Raw genomic sequence first — 22505 nt, forward strand, 5'->3', positions numbered from 1 at the left:
AAACAGTCCAAAGATTTTACAAATCCGACAGATTGGGGAAGATGATTCTAGAGAGCTAAAACTGCAAAGGTGACTTGCAGTTGGAGTGGGGATGGATAAAAGGCAGAGATTTAAGGGACAAAGTGGTCGAGAAGTGGAATGAGGAGATCAGAAATGTAACTGGGGGTCATGCAGGGCCTTATATGTTATCAACAGGATCTTGTAATGTATTTTATGGGGAGCCAGTGGAAGGATGCAAGAACAGGAGTAATATTGGACCTACAGCTAGTTCTAGTTAATAGCCTAGTTTTGAACCAACTGTAAACGATTTAGAGCTGCTCGACTGAGGCACGTGTAGAAGGAATTACAATAATCTAGAGAGGAGAAAATGAAAGTGCAGAATTAATACTTTGAGATCCGTAGAAGACAAGATACATCTGATTTTTGCAATATTTCTTAGTTGTAGGAAACAAGACTGGACGAACTTAGTAACATGAAGGTCTAAAGTCATAAACTGGTCAAAGATGATTCCAAGATTCTTAGTGGTAGAATTGATATTTGAATGAAATGGACCAATAAACTGATTAAAGTGGCAGTGACAAAGTTATCAGGTCCAATTAAAAGAACTTTTTTGTCAGGGTTTAGGTGGAGGAAATGAAGAGACAACTAATCTTTGGTGGCAGCTCAGTGATCATGGAGGGAGGCCAGTTGATTCAGGTAACTGGGTTTGACAGAGAAATAGATCTGTGTATTATCTGCATAGCAGTGATATGACATGTCTTGAAAGCAGCTGAACAACTGACCCAGAGGAAGCATTTATAATGAGAAGGGGAGCTGAGAAGGACACGTGATTATTGATACAAACATTAAAATATCTATTAGTCAAATGAGACTGAAACCAGTTTAAAGCTGTTCCAGAAATACCAACCCAGTTATGCCAACGATCAAGTAAAATAGCATGATCGATGGTATCAAAGGCAGCAGTTAAATCGAGTAAAATAAGGATGGAATATTCACTTTGTCTGTATGCATAAGAATGTCATTGGTCCCTCTTAGTAATACAGTCTCAGTACTAGGGATGTGCAGAGGGACCAGTATTTGTATTTGTATCTGTATTTGTTGGAATGATGTGTATTTGTATTTGAATAAAAGTGGAAAGATGCTTAAAAATCCTGTTTATGTTTTTACTGTGCTTTTAACTTTAGAAAACGTGTTACAATAAGTTTTCATGAATAAACTATCTTACGAAGGAGTTCCCCACACTGGGTCTTGAACTGGAGTCTCCCTGATCATAGACGACTCTGATGACTACTGAGCTAAAACTTTACTCATCGACTCATTGCAGACAGACCTCTACCTATTTATACACCCATAACACAGAGACAGCACAGCATATAACATGTAGGGAAAAACTTTTAATTTATTGCCTAGTTTTTTTCAACCTAACTTTGTGGAAAGGAGAAGGGGGACAACAGGTTATGGAGAGTCCCTTGGGAGCACTTTTTCAGCTTTTTCTCTGGCGAACACCCCCAACTGATGTCAAAATTAGGAAATATGCATCATGTAGCAGGTGGATGTGACTCCTCTCGTTGAGACCTGCTGATAGACGTCACAGCAGAGCAGAGGAGAGAGACTGAGATAGTGATATAACCGATCTGCGCGCTGGTATTTGACATAGTTTTTTCTTTTTCTTCCCAAAAGAAAGAGAGAAAGGGGTCAATAAATGGTTACACAGCAAACTGGGTTATCACATACAATTTTAAAAGTTAAGATTTGAAAACTATTGAATGAAAAAAAACTGAATGAAGTACAAGTGAGATGATTCTTAAAAACAGCTGCAATACCCCTACCACGGCCTGTTAACCTAGGTGCATTCAGAAAATTATAACTGGGTGGGCAGAGCTCTCTGTCGCCATCCAGTGGTAGAATAGAAAAGACACAATTGTAGACAGCAATACACCTACCCCTGTGCTTCCTTATGAATTTTAAACAGTGGTGTTAGTCAAGCACTTAGTAAGCTGGTTCCTACGTGAATGAATGACTTATGCTTGCATTGCTTCTATAACCTTAAAACGTAATCTATAATCAACTAACTATACAGATCTAACTACATGGAAACACATTTAAGGCCTTTGGGTATCAAACCTTGTATTCAATCAGCACATTGCTCATTTTGAAAGTCAAATACTCACATCAACATGAGTACATTACAATATTTCTCTGGAGAATAAGCGGGCTTATAAGAGGACCACTAACTTCTGTCAGCATCTTTTTGTTGTGCAGGTGACGTTAACTTGTTAGTCCAGGACTAATAAAACCATATCAAACAGACTTAAATATCCTCTGTAATGTGAAAACATAACCTGTATTGTGTTGTCAGTGTTTGATTTCAGTGAATTAAGTGTGCTTTAACCCATTCTGCCTTTGAAACTTATGCATAAAAACCAAAAATATATAAACTCCAGTATTTTTAACTCCTTTCCACTCAGGATGAGAGGGTAACGGCACTGTAACTTTAGTAACAAAGACAAAAGCTCATCTCATATAAACACTTAACATTAACTTAATGTTAGCATTACAAAGTTGGATCCTATTTTTTTCTGCACATCACTTATGTTACATAAAATGCTACAAACCTATTCATAAAAGAAGTTATTTATGCTTACCCAAACTAAATTGTCATGCACCACATTGCCCCTGTTTGATTTCATTCATTTCTTAATTACTATTTAAGTGTGGTAACTGAGATCTATACATAAGGAGTAGGGATGTGCAGAGAGCCCAAGATTTGTATTTGTATCTGTATTTATTGAGGCTGCAAAATTATTTGTATTTGTATTTGTATTTGTATTTGTATTTGAATAAAAGTGGAAAGAAGCTTAAAAATCCTGTTTTTGTTTTTATTACGCATTTATTTTAGAAAATTAAAGTGTTACAATACGTGTTCATGAATAAACTACCTTATGAAGGAGGTCCCCACACTGGTTCTCGAACTGGAGTCTCCAGGACCTAGATCATAGACGACTGCGCTGACTACTGAACTAAAACTTTACTGGTCGCCTCATTGCAGACAGACCTATTTATACACCCATAACACAGAGACAGCACACTATGTGACGTGTAGGGAAGAAATTCAACAGTGATTATTGCTTTGCACTTTTCATTTATTGCCTATTTTTTACAACCTAACTTTGTGGAAAGGACCAAGGGAATAACAGGGAGTCCCTTGGGAGCACTTTGCGTGTGTCAGTAGCTCAGCTAAGCTTTATCTCTGGGGAACACCCCCAACTCCGTGAGTGATGCCAAAATTAGGAAATGTGCATAATGTAGCAGGTGGATGTGACTCCCCTCGTTGAGCCCTGCTGAAAGATGTAACAGTGGAGCAGAGGAGAGAGACTGAGATAGCGATGTAACTGACCTGCGCGCTGGTATGTGACATGTTTTTTTTTTCTTCCCAAAAACAATTTTTTAAAAAAAATATTTCTATAAAACAAATATTCATTAAAAAAACACTATTTTTGCTTTGTCAAATAATGTATTTGTATTTGGGCACACCCCTAATAAGGAGCCAAAAGTACATAGAGGCAGTTTAAATGGTTCCAACAGAACCATGAACCTTAATTTACTTTCAGATAAACTAATTTCGCAGCAAGAAATATTAAATTTTGTATGAGACCAAAGTAATATTTAAAACGATATCTATAGCTCTGTCTGTAAATACCAAGGGCAGTGCCAGAGTGCAAATAAAATTGGTGTGGCAATTTTGACTCAGACCAGCCCACCAAAACCCACCTGGAGACACACCACCACCCATATAGACCATGTCACACACAAGTCATAAACAGATTTGATTCATTAAATAAAATAGGATAATTTATAGAATAATATATGAAACAGAAACCCCTTTACAGTGTTATATAATGATAATAGATAATACACTTCCAGTGATTCCAGTGATTTTATAACCGCAGTTTGTGAAGTTGTGAAGTACAGTAAATGTAAGAAACACCTTTACACAATACAGTACACTACAACACTACCACATCACTACCACAATACCACATTTTTTAATAACAGACTAATAAAAATCAGTATAGACAAAAGGAACATTAATAGGTAAGGTAACTGGTACTATTGCAGTTCCACTTGCATTGCATTACAATGTACAGATATTTGTATTTTTCATGTTCCACTCTTTCCATACTAACTACAAGTATTAGTGTAAGATTAGAATTCAAACTGGACAATACAGCAGCAAATACAGCATTTTTCTAATACCTTTAGTGGCATTTCTTCCTTCATTGAATCCTTCTGTAATGAAGTTCTATTAGTCTGAGATCATCACAAATATAAAATAGAATTTCTGATTAAATCAGAGCACAAAACAGAGCTAAAAACAGATAGACAGATGTGAGGGAGATGACAGTCACCCAAAATCATATTGGACCAGTTACTACTATAGACTGGGATAAACACCGGGTTAGTTAATGGTTGATTTTCTTGGCTGAATAAATGTCAAAACTTGTCAACAGTTGTAGAAATCAGTTAAATGTGGCTCAAATCCTCCATCATCGCAGGTGGTTGATTTACAGTCACAACTTTCCTATTTATTGGCTTTATTATTGTAAAATTTACATTGTTTAAGTAGCATCAGTAGTTAAAGAATATGAAGGAGTATGAGCATCAGTCCAGAGTGCACAGTAGTGTGCAAGGTTTACCGAGAATTAGGATCAGCTGACTGCTGCCTGTCACATGTCAAAAATTAATTGTTGCTATTATTTGTATGAATTTGACACTAGATATGTTTGTAGTCCGTATTGATTTCCCCCAAACAGCCAGAGTACAAGCTGTATAACTGGACAGGTGTGAGCTCTAAGCTTGCTAGCAGAACACTCTCCTCCTTTAAAAGCCTCTAGAAATATGGAAAAGTGTGCTTGAAAACAGGGTTTCATACATGTTACCTTAGTTTTGTGAACTTGCACATTTGTGTTTGTACCTGTAAATTCTGTGCTTGCTATACATACTAGATGTTAGAACGCTAACAGCGTTGCCAACACGGTCAGAGATGAGTCTGGACCACTAGCTTCAGAGCCCCTAGTGGTAGTAATCAGTGATCCGTGTTAGCGACCATGGTCAGTGGACAGACCACTGAACTGGCTACAACCCCCTCTCAGAAGGAGGCAGAAGTGGAGGGTGTGACACTTTGGTAATCAACTAATGATGATGAATCACTGATGGTGAAAGAAGGGAGGTTGACTTCTCTTCCCACAAGCAATTCTCTAAATTGATTGCGACAACCTTGTATGAAGCCAATTGGTGTTGCTAATTGTGGAAGTGTGTCAACAGCAGTGTTACTGCTGTTGATAGTGCAGGGTTAGAAAATTCACATGATTGTCTAATAAACACTTCAGGAATGAATTCTGAGCGAGTATGTTCCAACACATCTGACACAAGGATGGCCTACTTCCAAGTTACAAAGAGATAATTTTGTTCTGCTTTTTCAAATGTAGCAAAGATGTGAGACTGGGGGCACGTTTCAAAAAACCAACTCACAGACCACTCACTAACTGGTCCTAGTAGCTTCAGAGCCCCTAGTGGTAGTAACCAAGGATCCGTGTTAGCGACCATGGTTGGTGGACAGACCACTGAACTGGCTACAACCCCCTCTCAGGAGGAGGCAGAAGTGGAGGGCATGGCACTTTGGTAATCAACTAAAGATGTTGAATCACTGATGGTCAAAGAAGGGAGGTTGACTTATCTTCCCACTCGCAATTCTCTAAATTGATTGCGACAACCTTGTATGAAGCCAATTGGTGTTGCTAATTGTGGAAGTGTGTCAACAGCAGTGTTACTGCTGTTGATAGTGCAGGGTTAGAAAATTCACATGATTGTCTAATAAACACTTCAGGAATGAATTCTGAGCGAGTATGTTCCAACACATCTGACACAAGGATGGCCTACTTCCAAGTTACAAAGAGATAATTTTGTTCTGCTTTTTCAAATGTAGCAAAGATGTGAGACTGGGGGCACGTTTCAAAAAACCAACTCACAGACCACTCACTAACTGGTCCTAGTAGCTTCAGAGCCCCTAGTGGTAGTAACCAAGGATCCGTGTTAGCGACCATGGTTGGTGGACAGACCACTGAACTGGCTACAACCCCCTCTCAGGAGGAGGCAGAAGTGGAGGGCATGGCACTTTGGTAATCAACTAAAGATGTTGAAACACTGATGGTCAAAGAAGGGAGGTTGACTTATCTTCCCACTCGCAATTCTCAAAATTGATTGCGACAACCTTGTATGAAGCCAATTGGTGTTGCTAATTGTGGAAGTGTGTCAATAGAGGTGCTACTACTGTTGATAGTGCAGGGTTAGAAAATTCACATGATTGTCTAATAAACACTTCAGGAATGAACTCTGGGTGAGTATGTTCCAACACATCTAACACAAGGATAGGCCTATGTCTAAGTTACAAAGAGATCATTTTGTTCTGCTTTTTCAAATGTAGCAAAGATGTGAGACTGGGGACACGCTTCAAAAAACCAACACACAGACCACTCACTAACTGGTCCTAGTAGCTTCAGAGCCCCTAGTGGTAGTAACCAGTGATCCGTGTTAGTGACCATGGTTGGTGGACAGACCACTGAACTGGCTACAACCCCCTCTCAGGAGGAGGCAGAAGTGGAGGGCATGGCGGGCATGAAGCCAGTGGCGGACTCACCACTGGCTTCATTTACAATCATTGTTCATGATTGTACTTATTTACCTGAGAATGTGAGAAGACTGTGTGAAATGTGAGAAATGTAACGTCATTCAGTTGGATGGCAGCTTGACGTGTGATGATCAGGGTTGGACCATTAGGCAAGGTAGGCAACTACCTGGAGCCCCCAAATAAAGGGCCCCAAACAACTATTTTTTAACCTTTATTTATTCAGGGGACGTTCTCTGAGAGCGATACTCTCTTTTTCAGGAACGCCCTGATCACATTCACACAGTTACACATTCATACCTGGAAGCTGCCCAGTATAACCACAGTCTGATCCGCTGGCCATTGAGCAGCTCCACCAGAGCAGTTGGGTCCGGAGGATTGAACTGGTGACCCATTATAGATTTATTATGATGTTTAGACATGAAAAACATTGAACATTGTATTTTAACTCATTGTACCCTGAAATAACAAAAATGAAAAAGTATGCAACTGTATACTACTTAGTGTGTACTTTTACTTTTACTTTTACTTCAGAGGAAAAGGTTCTACTACATTTACCTGACAGATGAATGTTACTGGTTACGTTGCAGATTCAGCTGTTACTCACAAAATATAACAATTAAAATATGATGCATTATTATTCATTAATCTAAAGTACATTGTGCTGATAATACTTCTCTTTCACTCTTCACTTTAAGTAAAAATTTGAATGCAGGACTTTTACTGTGTGGCATTAATAATTTTACTACTAATAGTTAACAGTTTTACTTCAGAAAAATGTTTTGATTAGTTCTTCTACTACTGCTAATACCAACAGTCCCAGTTAGAGAAAGGGTGATGAGTAAAGCAAGGCAGCATTTGCCTGGGGCCACCAAATCACTAAATCCGCCCCTGGTGATGATTGGTTGTTTCAGTATATGATGTGTGGAGGAGAGCTATACAAGTTTCTGAGCAGAAGTCCTTCAAACAGGACCAGGAGCTACTTAAAGATCTGTAGAACCTCATCAATCTGCTCCTGCACCCTCACAGGTACAGTACGTCAGAGGTTAGAGGGAGGTGAAGGTGCTTAGAAAAAGATCTTGTAACCAACTTTTAATTATTATTTTTTGGCATTGGCTGATTTACTGATTTAACTTTCTTTATGAGATAGTTTGGATTGTTTGACATTTGGTGTAGTTGCCTCTGACCATTGAACACGCAGCCTGAGTTTAAGTGACTTTATTTATTTATTTATTTATCTTTTTACTTAGTAGCAGTAAAGGAGAGTGAAAGACAGGAGACAGCTGAACATCGAAGGATTAGAATCCTGTACTGATAGATGAATGCAGCCTAACTGGTTTTAACAAACGGTGGTGTGAACAGTCTTGAATTAACTTGTACAAAACTAAGGTGGTGTTTAAACTGGCTATGTGAAAAGTATTATCATTTCCAAGGATGATGTTTTTGGATGTCTTTTTTTTAACCTCTGTAGCTAAGTGTACAGGTTCAGAATCTGGTTTCCAACAGTGAGAATGATGACACCTGCTGTCCTCTCTGCAGCCCTGCTGCTGCTGCTGCTGCAGGAGGGCTGCTGCTGCTGCAGCTGCCCTGCTGGCGTTCCACCTTCAAGTAAGCCTCAGAAAACAATTTAATTCAAAAGTTTCTATCATTACTGAATACAAAAATACAAAAATGTCCTCAGTCCTAACCATTAAGACAAATTCTATTTTATTTATTTATTGTTATAGGATATTGTCTGCCCTCTCATTATTTTATTTTCTCTGCTTTGACTTCCATTTCCAGGCTCTGAAAAAAAAATTCCCTTTACTGTTGTGGTGAGCAACTCAATAACACCTGGTCCCAATAAGACCTTCAACACTTATGTGCATTACAGAGGGATCCTGCTTGGTGGACTGAGGAGACTGCAGGACTCCAAAACAGGCTTCATGTAAGATCTTAAAATCAACTGTTAGCATGAATCATCAAATCTAATGCAATAAATGACTTTCTCTTAATTACTGACTAATATTGCACAATCATGTTTTCTCAAACTGAGGAACATTGAGTCAAAATGACATCATGTTTGTCTTTTGCTGACCTTGAAAAACTAATCCACAGCTTTATATCACCACAGCTGGACTACAGTAACTACCTGTATTTTGGGATCAGTCAAGACCCATTTCACACCTTTAGATGTTAAAAAATGAAGACTTGAAGGTCTTATTGATTATAATTAGAGCCTCATGTAGCACAGCTTCAGATCATCAGTTGGGGCTACTAGTTGTTGAAAAAAAGTCAGTGTCCACTTTTAAATGACGTCATAATCTATTTCAAAGGCATCTTATTGTGTTTTGATATTTTTCTCTCTTTCTAAATCTCTATTTAACTTTACGGTTCTAATAAGGGCACCCTTTATCTTTTTTTGTATTTCTATTTTGCTTCAGTTTATTTTACTTACTGCTTGCAATATTCTAGTAATAATTGTCCATATATGTCCTTCACCAAGTCCTCCTCTATTGTCCTTGCAGGTTCACTTACACAGAGGATTATAACTATGGCCCGTTCCTGCAGAGTGTGAACTGTTTGGCGGGAGATGATAAGGATAAAACCTACTGGCAGCTGCTGGTCAAGAAAACAGACAACAAAACTAAAGACCTTGATGTTGGTGAGACACTTTTTTCACTAAACAACTACTGTATCTTGTTCTTTGTCTTATTGTAAATCAATTTATAATCTTGTTTTATCTTGATTTTATCTGCAGGTATTGGATGTTACCTTCCCGATCCAAAGGATCAAATCATCCTGAACTATAGGAAATATGAGGTGCAACAAAACATCATCAATCATCCTGAACTACAAGGACAAGGAAAGAGTTGACTTTACTGTGTCTGAATTTCAAGAAGATCATCTCTTGAGAATCTACCTTCACCTGGAATTTCCTGCTTTGTAATCAGATCATCTCAAAACTCACTTCCTCATGATGATTTCTTCTTAGTCTGAGGGATTACTCACTTGAATCAATGTCTCTTGCTTTAAAAACTAAAATACAAACTTTTTTATAGCATCAAATATGTGTGAAGCAAAATGTTTAACAAAATTACTGTTTTCATTCTATTTTCTGGGAATATTAACAGTTTTTCAGACTGATCCAAATCATCATAAAATTGTGCTAATCAGTGTGAAATGACAAATCAAATGATACAAATGCTTCTATGTTTTTCATCAGACATTCAATTTTAGTTTGAGACAATTTCAAAGTCGTCTTTGCTTCTCCTAGAATCACCTTCACCTTACATACTGCAGAGAGAGAAAGTCTTGTCTTCACATTGGTTACTATAAATTTACACTTCTTCCAGTGGAGTTCTGAATGCTTCATAAGCTAGATTAACTGCCATAAATATTATTTATGTCGTTGTTCATGTTTTGTTACATATTTTATTTTTATATCATTTATTTTCCTGGTTACTGATTTGTGTGGGAACTTAACTTACGTTCCGTGTTGTGCGCGGAGTATTTTTTGTTGTTACAATACGCCCGGAGGCATGTAAAGACATGAAGCAGGAGAAATAGAAAACTCCGCTTAGAAGTTTTAAGTTCAAGCAGAGCAACATTGCATTGACTGTTGAAGATTTATGTTTCGCTTTCAAAAACTATATTTTGTAAAAGACTATATTTTTGTTTCTCAAGATTTTTGTTCGGTCAAGTGGATTCATTCCCTCTCGGTTTTGTGCAGCCAGCGAGGTATGTTTGTTTACGTGTTTGTGTTGCGTCACGCATATGGGTTTGCAGTCTGTGTGTGATGAGAATGTGTCTTTATTCTGTACTATTGTTTATTTGAACAGCTCGGCGGTGGCTTATAGCGATTTATGACGGTGATGATGAGGAGAAGTAAAGCTATCTGCAACTGAAGAACCGTGGTCCCGTGTATTTCCTGGAGGGAGTGATGTGTGATAGATTTAAATCATCAACTATCACACATAGAGTAGTATAAACACATACACAAAGGAACCACTTTGGTCTTTAGAGGAGTCCCTCCTGAGACTGTACATAGACACATCAACTGTTGTACAGAATGAGGAAGATTTAAAACTTGACATTGTGTCACATTTGCAAATACCTGCTTTTGCTCACCTTGGTTTATGAGCAGGAGGATGCTCTTCAACAAGGACAACATTTTTATGTAGATATTAAAGTGTCATCATAAAGCATAGAAGAGCTTCAGAAAGATAAAAGTACTGCATGGTGTCTGTGACTTAAAAAAAGAAGAATCTTCCCTAAAATGTGTATGAAGTGCTTAACTAAAAGTTTAAATATAACAATCAGTAACTAAAGTAAACCTGTTTGTCAGTGATCTTTGTAACTGCAAAGAAACCAGAGGTAAACAGTAGTTATCATGATGCAAGATCCTGACAGTATGTCAGACTTCCTCAGTCATTAACTGTGTCATGTGTTCACACCGTCAAAGTGGCAAAGTTAGACATAGTGAAAAAAGTCTGCAGTAGTATGAAGACTAAATCCACTTGATTTTTGTGTCCCACAATGCATTGCACAAAGTGAATGGATAAACTGCTCACAGCTGTAAAGAGAATAAAATGATGGTAATGCAGCTCCAGAAATACACATAAACATGTTTTTATTAGTGAGGTTGAAGTGGCAGTGGCATTTCAAAATGACAGTTTGATTCTGTTGAAACGCATATTATAAAGCTTAAGATAAAGTACATCATTTCCTTGAATACTGTACTGCAAAAACAGTGTACTTTGACAATTATTATATAATTCCTGCATATATTATGTGTGGAAACATTCAGTCCTTTAGCAAAGGTCGCCTCTTCCAAAGGATGCATCTTTAAAAGCAGAACCTTTGGATGATTGAGGATGAGGAGGGTTGTGTTCTCTACAATAATGCACCTTTTTTCAGCTGCATTTGGAGACACAGGACAGTCGTCTTGTTCTCCTGTTGCAGTATGAGTTCTTCAGTCTTGAAATACACAACATGAAATAAGAACACGTTCTTACTCCCACACTACTACTGAATGTCTACTCTGTCCGTCCTTGTCTCTGTTTCTTTTTTCATTTAGTCTTTTAGCTCAACATGTGCAGGTGACTTTGCAACTGTGTAGCTTCATATTTTGTGTATTATTTTACATAACACTTAGCTTTATAACATTTACTCATTGTCTGCAAATATTTTAGCAGCATGTTCTGCAAACTGTTTCAAGCCAATTAGCTCTTACTGTTATCAGTTTGCTCCAGTGGCCTGAATAAACCCAACATATCACTCCAAACGCTTTTAGTGATAATTACCAGCTGAAACAGTGTGTTTCCATCATGAGCAAGCTACAAAAGAAATCTGCTGGAACTGAGTGACACCTACTGTACTGTAGGAGTACTGACTCTGCCCCTACTGTAGGAGTACTGACTCTGCCCCCCACCTACTGTACTGTAGGAGTACTGACTCTGCCCCCCCCCCCTTCCCTCTTCTACTTATTTTTTTTCTCTCCTTTTTCATTTGAAATCTCACAGTGCAGATGTATGTGCTTGTAAAAATAGGAAATAAGTAGTGTCTAAGCTCTACATCTTCATCTCCCTGACTACCACATGAGTTATACACTCAAACAGACAAATGATTTGTAGCAGTATGGTCCTGGTCTAGACTGTCAATAATGTTCATCTCAAGAAATCATTGTAAGAAATATGCTAATTGTGTCTCTTTGAGATTAAACATGCTATTAACAACCTTTGCGTTGGCTTTTTATTTCTTTGCTTTTGTTGTCCCTTTCTCATGTAAAGACACACTATCCTTTGTGCTGGGTGTTCTGTGTTGGTAATTTAATCTCAGTCAGTCAGTTACAGCTGTTTTGTTGGAAGGCTCGGCGGTATGAAGGGAAAATGGAACTTAATTTCAAGAGACACTGTCCCCGTTTCTCTGACGGTCTGGATATTTGGCTGAACTGACCCTTTAAAAACTGGTATTCAAGATTTCTGTTGCTGTTCTGATGACCAAATAAATCACTGTGTTTTTCTTTCACTTAGCCCCCGTAACGCATTGTACACAATAAACAGTATGATGATGTCAGCTTCTTCTTTTTGCAAGACATTTCAGTCAACACATGGGGGGGGGGGGGGGGTATTTTATTGAAATATCACTGTCACTCAACAACAAACACAGATGCATGTCATTTGATTGTTCACCAATGAAATATATTGCCATACAGTCGATTCCAACGCTGGCTCTGATCCCATGTTGATATAGTCGACGTGGGATAAATCATTAATACTTTGAAAAATTAAGAATAATTCCCTCATTTTCTTTTGGGGTGTAACTTCCCATACCTGCAAACAAGATCCATGTAGTTAATCATAATTTTATCTACAAAAAAATGACAACAATAAAAACAGAAATTCATAAGTGACTCACCAAATTTAACATCTGTGATTTTGCCATCTGGTGTCTTGGACTGCAGCTTCCAGTAGGTATGGTCTGCTTTACTTTCAGACAGACCGTACACACTCACCAAGTATGGGCCCTTACTGTGGGTGGTCTTTGTAGGTGAAGCTGGAAGAGACGAACAGAAGTACAATAGATGTCTGCTAAGTGAAAGAAATTATCAATAGACCAATACATGGACAGATATTTACCTCTAAAAAATATGTCCAGCTCAGAATTTTCCATTGGGCGAGTGTAAACGTTAGCTTTTATTCCATGTCAAACGCTCTGAGTGATGTCTCAGAATCAGCTATAACCTGTATCTGCTCTGAGGATCACTGTTGAAGTTCAGAGCTTTAAAGACAGATAATCAGAGCTCATCATCACTGACTGATGAGATTGTTACGACAGGCCTGCTGTACCATTGCAGCTGCAGACATTTTGACAGATGACAGTATAAAGCACAGGTGTAAATAATAACATAAATGATGGCGCAATGATGTTATTGTGCATGTTAGCTCACTGTCACACTGTCATGGCTTTCTGGGACACTCGATTAGAATGGAGCCATCGTTAATGTGATCACAAACACCTGTGCTATTCCTGCTAAGTCATAAAGTTAGTTTCATGTGTTGGTTGGAAACACAGTCTCTGGCTGAGTTTTTTATTCTTTCAAGCTGACTCATTTTGGCTAAAAAAATATAAAAATAAATAAAAAATGTCTGCAGCTGCTTGTTCCAGGCAAAAAGTCAACATCATCACCAGTTAATGATCTATGCAGAGGAGATGGAAATAAAGAAACAGCATTGTTCTTAATCCTAGTATTAAACATATATAAGGAAAAAAACAATCAGACTGTTATATTCTCATATAACCTTGTTTAGCTGCTTAACTTATACTTGGACAAGTAAGATAGAGGTTCAATTTATGCTTTATTGTTTGTATTTCCAAACCATATGTTTCACTTTTAGCATTACAAGACACAAGGCTTTTAGGAGGAGGGTTTGCCAAAAGTTGGATTGCAAGTTTGCCTAGAGTTGCTTCCCCAAATCCAATAAACCTGTATCAAAACAAACTGGTGTATGGAATGACACTGCTTCAACATATGGAGAAATACAAATTTAGTTAAGGTGTTTCACCATCTTCTAAATGTAAAAAAAAAAAAAAAAACTAACAAAAAATACATTTGAAAACACTGCTGTTGTTGCTTCTGCACATTACATTCTGTGAGTTAGAGGATTTGTCTTGAATCAGTATCAGTATTCAGCTGTTAACGTTAACAAGCAACACTACATTTGACTCTAAGACAATCACGTCTTTAAACCTGTTGATTGACTGAATGGTTTGATTTATGTTGTAATTAAAATATACATATATATTGCAATTATTATTGCATAACTCACCTAAACCCAACATGTTTTTCCTGCAACTCTATCATTGCCTGAAAGACGGTGTGACAAGGTTTCTTAACAGTTTAAGTTTCAGTTCCACCGTTCTTGACAGTCAGTTTAAAGATTTTTAGATCACCTTCAACTTTATCTGTAGAAAACAGAGGATAGAAAACAGGAATTCAAGTCATTTATTGCTGTAATACAGTTACAAACATACGGTCAGCTTTAAAGTGAACCTAAATCACACTAGACACCCCCCTCCTTCTTCAGGACCTCCACCCCAAGATATCTCTGGTTCTAAAAGATAAGTGTGCCAATTCATTGAGTCCGTTATAAAGGCAGGGTGGGACAACTAAGGAGAGTCTTGGGTATGAGGTGTGGTGTGGGTTTTTGAAACATAGAGTGGTCTGTGGCTGGAAACCTCTGAAACTCTTTATTTCTGAATGGTCAGCCACCAAGAACAGGCTCGCTGCCATAGATTAAGACAGAACAATACATGTCAAATGGACATTTACACTAAAGCATATTTCTCACTGCTGTTTCTTTGGTGGAAACCACATTGCATATCAAAGAACATAACTGTGTACAAACTGAGCTAACAGATAAAAATGCACAATCTTGAAAAACTGTGACCTTATATATTATCCCCATGTTCAAACTACATTACTGAAATAAGATGTTTTATCAAAAAAGTCATTGGACACTTTAATTTGGCCACATTAGAGGTTAGCGGGTGATAGTGTTGTGATGAATTTAAACCTACAGGGGTTGGTGACAACAATAAGTGATATTGACATGAAATAAAAGTGTCATTGACAAACATACCAAGGAGCTCTAATGAAACAGAAAAGACCTCGAATTAAACCATGTTACAATGAAAATAATTTGTTTTAAATTGTTAAATTCTGCCACTGAAGCTGAATTTTTGATCTATTCTCTCTCGTGTCTATCTAGACTCAAATATGTACCAATTTAGTGTTTCCTCGCTAAATAGCGTCATTCATCATAAAACAATCAAAATGTTACAGAAGCTAGCAGTTAGCAAACATCCGTTCGGCATCAGTGAAACACAAAACTCACAATTTTTAATATTACTGTATATAGTATTCACATTATGAATTCACAATACATTTTACAGTAAAAACCCTACATACATACACTCACATACACAAATATACCAATTATTGTGTTTTTAACAAACAGAAAGACATACTGAGGTATTCCTGTCACCTCCCTGCCATAAGTCCTTCAATTAAAGAATGAGGTTCCTTCTTGTTCGTTTTACTGTTAACACACATCATTGTTGCTTAATGTGTCTTTTGTTCATTGTTCATGATTGTACTTATTGAACTGAGAATGTGAGAAGACCTTGAAATGTAACGTCATTCAGTTGGATGGCAGCTTGACATGTGATGATCAGGGTTGGACCATTAGGCAAGGTAGGCAACTACCTGGAGCCCCCAAATAAAGGGCCCCAAACAACTATTTTTTAACCTTTATTTATTCAGGGGAGGTTCTCTGAGAGCGATGCTCTCTTTTTCAGGAACGCCCTGATCACATTCACACAGTTACACATTCATACCTGGAAGCTGCCCAGTATAACCACAGTCTGATCCGCTGGCCATTGAGCAGCTCCACCAGAGCAGTTGGGTTCAAAGGCCTTGCTCAAGAGCACCTCATTGGTGTTAATGAGGGAGGGGCAACGCTGCTTCTTCACTTTCCCCACCCAGATTTATCCTGCCGGTCCGGAGGATTGAACTGGTGACCCATTATAGATTTATTATGATGTTTAGACATGAAAAACATTGAACTATGTTAGTATTTTAACTCATTGTACCCTGAAATAACTGCAACTGTATACTACTTACTTAGTGTGTACTTTTACTTTTACTTCAGAGGAAAAGGTTCTACTACATTTACCTGACAGATGAATGTTACTGGTTACGTTGCAAATTCAGCTTTTACTCACAAAATATAACAATTAAAATATGATGCATTATTATTCATTAATCTAAAGTACATTGTGCTGATAATACTTCTCTTTCACTCTTCACTTTAAGTAAAAATTTGAATGCAGGACTTATTGTGTGGCATTAATAATTTTACTATTAATTGTTAACAGTTTTACTTCAGAAAAATGTCTTGATTAGTTCTTCTACTACTGCTAATACCAACAGTCCCAGTTAGAGAAAGGGTGATGAGTAAAGCAAGGCAGCATTTGCCTGGGGCCACCAAATCACTAAATCCGCCTCTGGTGATGATTGGTTGTTTCAGTATATGATGTGTGGAGGAGAGCTATAAAAATTTCTGAGCAGAAGTCCTTCAAACAGGACCAAGAGCTACTTGAAGATCTGTAGAACCTCATCAATCTGCTCCTGCACCCTCACAGGTACAGTACGTCAGAGGTTAGAGGGAGGTGAAGGTGCTTAGAAAAAGATCTTGTAACCAACTTTTAATTATTATTTTTTGGCATTGGCTGATTTACTGATTTAACTTTCTTTATGAGATAGTTTGGATTGTTTGACATTTGGTGTAGTTGCCTCTGACCATTGAACACGCAGCCTGAGTTTAAGTGACTTTATTTATTTATTTATCTTTTTACTTAGTAGCAGTAAAGAAGAATGAAAGACAGGAGACAGCTGAACATCGAAGGATTAGAATCCTGTACTGATAGATGAATGCAGCCTAACTGGTTTTAACAAACGGTGGTGTGAACAGTCTTGAATTAACTTGTACAAAACTAAGGTGGTGTTTAAACTGGCTATGTGAAAAGTATTATCATTTCCAAGGATGATGTTTTTGGATGTCTTTTTTTTAACCTCTGTAGCTAAGTGTACAGGTTCAGAATCTGGTTTCCAACAGTGAGAATGATGACACCTGCTGTCCTCTCTGCAGCCCTGCTGCTGCTGCTGCTGCAGGAGGGCTGCTGCTGCTGCAGCTGCCCTGCTGGTGTTCCACCTTCAAGTAAGCCTCAGAAAACAATTTAATTCAAAAGTTTCTATCATTACTAAATACAAAAATACAAAAATGTCCTCAGCCCCAACCATTAAGACAAATTCTATTTTATTTATTTATTGTTATAGGATATTGTTTGTCCTCTCATTATTTTATTTTCTCTGCTTTGACTTCCATTTCCAGGCTCTGAAGAAAAAACTAAATTTACTGTTGTGGTGAGCAACTCAATAACACATTGTCCCAATAAGACCTTCAACACTTATGTGCATTACAGAGGGATCCTGCTTGGTGGACTGAGGAGACTGCAGGACTCCAAAAAAGGCTTCATGTAAGATCTTAAAATCAACTGTTAGCATGAATCATCAAATCTAATGCAATAAATGACTTTCTCTTAATTACTGACTAATATTGCACAATCATGTTTTCTCAAACTGAGGAACATTGAGTCAAAATGACATCATGTTTGTCTTTTGCTGACCTTGAAAAACTAATCCACAGCTTTATATCACCACAGCTGGACTACAGTAACTACCTGTATTTTGGGATCAGTCAAGACCCATTTCACACCTTTAGATGTTAAAAAATGAAGACTTGAAGGTCTTATTGATTATAATTAGAGCCTCATGTAGCACAGCTTCAGATCATCAGTTGGGGCTACTAGTTGTTGAAAAAAAGTCAGTGTCCACTTTTAAATGACGTCATAATCTATTTCAAAGGCATCTTATTGTGTTTTGATATTTTTCTCTCTTTCTTTATCTCTATTTAACTTTACGGTTCTAATAAGGGCACCTTTTTTATCTTTTGTAATTCTATTTTGCTTCAGTTTATTTTACTTACTGCTTGCAGTATTCTAGTAATAACTGTCCATATATGTCCTTCACCAAGTCCTCCTCTATTGTCCTTGCAGGTTCACTTACACAGAGGATTATAACTATGGCCCGTTCCTGCAGAGTGTGAACTGTTTGGCGGGAGATAATAAGGATAAAACCTACTGGCAGCTGCTGGTCAAGAAAACAGACAACCAAACTAAAGAACTTGATGTTGGTGAGACACTTTTTTCACTAAACAACCACTGTATCTTGTTCTTTGTCTTATTGTAAATCAATTTATAATCTTGTTTTATCTTGATTTTATCTGCAGGTATTGGATGTTACATTCCCGATCCAAAGGATCAAATCATCCTGAACTATAGGAAATATGAGGTGCAACAAAACATCATCAATCATCCTGAACTATAACAAAACTGTTGAAACTATCAATATTACTGACAAGGAAAGAGTTGACTTCACTGTGTCTGAATTTCAAGAAGATCATCTCTTGAGAATCTACCTTCACCTGGAATTTCCTGCTTTGTAATCAGATCATCTCAAAACTCACTTCCTCATGATGATTTCTTCTTAGTCTGAGGGATTACTTACTTGAATCAATGTCTCTTGCTTTCAAAATAAAAACTTTTTTATAGCATCAAATATGTGTGAGGCAAAATGTTTAACAAAATTACTGTTTTCATTCTATTTTCTGGGAATATTAACAGTTTTTCAGACTGATCCAAACCATCATAAAATTGTGCTAATCAGTGTGAAATGACAAATCAAATGATACAAATGCTTCTATGTTTTTCATCAGACATTCAATTTTAGTTTGAGACAATTTCAAAGTCGTCTTTGCTTCTCCTAGAATCACCTTCACCTTACATACTGCAGAGAGAGAAAGCCTTGTCTTCATATTGGTTACTATAAATTTACACTTCTTCCAGTGGAGTTCTGAATGCTTCATAAGATAGATTTAAATCATCAACTATCACACATAGAGTAGTATAAACACATACACAAAGGAACCACTTTGGTCTTTAGAGGAGTCCCTCCTGAGACTGTACATAGACACATCAACTGTTGTACAGAATGAGGAAGATTTAAAACTTGACATTGTGTCACATTTGCAAATACCTGCTTTTGCTCACCTTGGTTTATGAGCAGGAGGATGCTCTTCAACAAGGACAACATTTTTATGTAGATATTAAAGTGTCATCATAAAGCATAGAAGAGCTTCAGAAAGATAAAAGTACTGCATGGTGTCTGTGACTTAAAAAAAGAAGAATCTTCCCTAAAATGTGTATGAAGTGCTTAACTAAAAGTTTAAATATAACAATCAGTAACTAAAGTAAACCTGTTTGTCAGTGATCTTTGTAACTGCAAAGAAACCAGAGGTAAACAGTAGTTATCATGATGCAAGATCCTGACAGTATGTCAGACTTCCTCAGTCATTAACTGTGTCATGTGTTCACACCGTCAAAGTGGCAAAGTTAGACATAGTGAAAAAAGTCTGCAGTAGTATGAAGACTAAATCCACTTGATTTTTGTGTCCCACAATGCATTGCACAAAGTGAATGGATAAACTGCTCACAGCTGTAAAGAGAATAAAATGATGGTAATGCAGCTCCAGAAATACACATAAACATGTTTTTATTAGTGAGGTTGAAGTGGCAGTGGCATTTCAAAATGACAGTTTGATTCTGTTGAAACGCATATTATAAAGCTTAAGATAAAGTACATCATTTCCTTGAATACTGTACTGCAAAAACAGTGTACTTTGACAATTATTATATAATTCCTGCATATATTATGTGTGGAAACATTCAGTCCTTTAGCAAAGGTCGCCTCTTCCAAAGGATGCATCTTTAAAAGCAGAACCTTTGGATGATTGAGGATGAGGAGGGTTGTGTTCTCTACAATAATGCACCTTTTTTCAGCTGCATTTGGAGACACAGGACAGTCGTCTTGTTCTCCTGTTGCAGTATGAGTTCTTCAGTCTTGAAATACACAACATGAAATAAGAACACGTTCTTACTCCCAACTCGTCACATAACGAAGCTTGGTCTGGACCCCATGGCGTCACTTTTTAACACACTGGGTACCCCTTTAGCATCATTCTTCAACGCGCAGTATCACGGTAGTCACTGTTTAAAATAATTACATTTTATGGTATGACAAGGCGGTGGTTAAAGTCTGGTTACGTTCAGGCACAAAAACCACTTGGTTAGGGTTAGGGAAAGATCATGGTTTGGGTTAAAATAGAAAATAAAATAAAACCAGCAAGATGGTCTCGAACTGTGCTCTGTGCTGACTCTATGCTGATTTCCAACTTCTAACTTTCTGCCAACAACGTCACAAGCCACCCGCATCGAAAGTCTGTCAGTTTATGTAGATGTCAAGTGGAGTAACTCACATCACTTCAGAAATGTTGATATGATTTGTATTGTTGAAATGTTAATATGCTCCGTATTACAGGTGTTGAAATGTAGATATTCAACGTATCTGTGGTTTGCAGAAACATACAATGCCAACGTTTTGTTCTATATAGGCGTAATTGGTCTCATGGCGTCTCTTTCAGACGTTACGGGAGCTCAACAGAAGTCTATTGGACTACCCTGCACTTTAAAAAATGACGTTAAAGGGGTACCCGGTGCGTTAAAAAGTGACACCACGGGGTCCTGACCAAGCTTCGATATGTGACGAGTTGGGAGTGAGAACAGGCAAGATGCTGATGCTAATGGAACACTGCTACTGAATATCTACTCTGTCCGTCCTTGTCTCTGTTTCTTTTTTCATTTAGTCTTTTAGCCCAACATGTGCAGGTGACTTTGCAACTGTGTAGCTTCATATTTTGTGTATTATTTTACATAACACTTAGCTTTATAACATTTACTCATTGTCTGCAAATATTTTAGCAGCATGTTCTGCAAACTGTTTCAAGCCAATTAGCTCTTACTGTTATCAGTTTGCTCCAGTGGCCTGAATAAACCCAACATATCACTCCAAACGCTTTTAGTGATAATTACCAGCTGAAACAGTGTGTTTCCATCATGAGCAAGCTACAAAAGAAATCTGCTGGAACTGAGTGACACTGTAGGAGTACTGACTCTGTGGCAGTTTATCCAATTTATGGAAAACATCATTGTTTTTCTTTTAACCCCCCCTCCTCCCTTCTCTCTTCTACTTATTCTATTTTTTCTCTTCTCTTTCATTTGAGATCTCACAGTGCAGATGTCTGTGCTTGTAAAAATGGGAAAAAAAATTAAATATCGCTGTTCTACTGGGCAAATCCAGTTATAAAGTTAATAACAGTTATACACTCAAACAGACAAATGATTTATAGCAGCATGGTCCTGGTCTAGACTGTTAATAATGTTCATCTCAGGAAATCATTGTAAGAAATGGGTGTTCTGTGTTGGTAATTTAATCTCAGTCAGTCAGTTACAGCTGTTTTGTTGGAAGGCTCAGGGGTATGAAGGGAAAATGGAACTTTATTTCAAGAGACACTGTCCCCGTTTCTCTGACGGTCTGGACATTTGGCTGAACTGACCCTTCAAATACTGGTATTCAAGATTTCTGTTGCTGTTCTGATGACCAAATAAATCACTGTGTTTTTCTGTCAATTAGCCCATAAACCAACTCGGTCTCTTCAATCTGCATACAAATAACACAACGTTACACTTTCAAAATGTGTGCAGTGCATAAGCCAAAGTCCAATTTTGCATGCAGGCAATACAAAAATCCTTCCCATCAACTTCTGTGGAGAGCTGATGTGTACCCAGTGTTACAAGTTGGCTCCTGCTTGCAACAAAAGAAGAAACTCACACAAATATCAACTAGGAGGTTTTTATTTAGCCAAACTATAAATTAACATAATCATCAAGCAAACATGGAAATCAGTTATATCAGTTGTGCCAGGAGTGTGTGGATAAGTGTATCATGTGATGTGTGTAAAGTAATAATCAAAAAATAAGGCCTGGCAGCCATCTTAAATACAGGTAAGCCAGGCTGTACAGGTGTGCCACATCTCCTCTGACAACCCTGCCCTTCACTCCGTCTCCGAGCACCCTGGAACATAACCCAACATAACAGACACACAGACCAAAACAGAGGGTAACCCCAGGGTCGTCACACCAGTCTCACTTCAAAAATGTGTAATAGCTACACTGGCCTGTGTCCACGTCACGTGACTGTCAAGTTTCTTTCATCGCTGCAAAAACAAACAAAATGGCTGCCATTCCTTTTATTCCCAGT

General features: G+C 37.7%; 1 long non-coding RNA gene across 1 annotated transcript; it reads right to left on the reverse strand.

Annotated features, from left to right (window-relative positions):
* Positions 1-12794: 12794 nt before the first annotated feature.
* Positions 12795-13671, reverse strand: LOC122984751. The gene is made up of 3 exons (XR_006403972.1): positions 13306-13671; positions 13085-13222; positions 12795-12999 (listed from the first exon to the last, which is right to left on the reverse strand). It is a non-coding gene; the product is annotated as an uncharacterized LOC122984751 (long non-coding RNA).
* Positions 13672-22505: the final 8834 nt, after the last annotated feature.

The sequence above is a fragment of the Thunnus albacares genome, chromosome 6 (assembly GCF_914725855.1).
Source record: "Thunnus albacares chromosome 6, fThuAlb1.1, whole genome shotgun sequence".
Lineage (NCBI taxonomy): Eukaryota > Metazoa > Chordata > Actinopteri > Scombriformes > Scombridae > Thunnus > Thunnus albacares.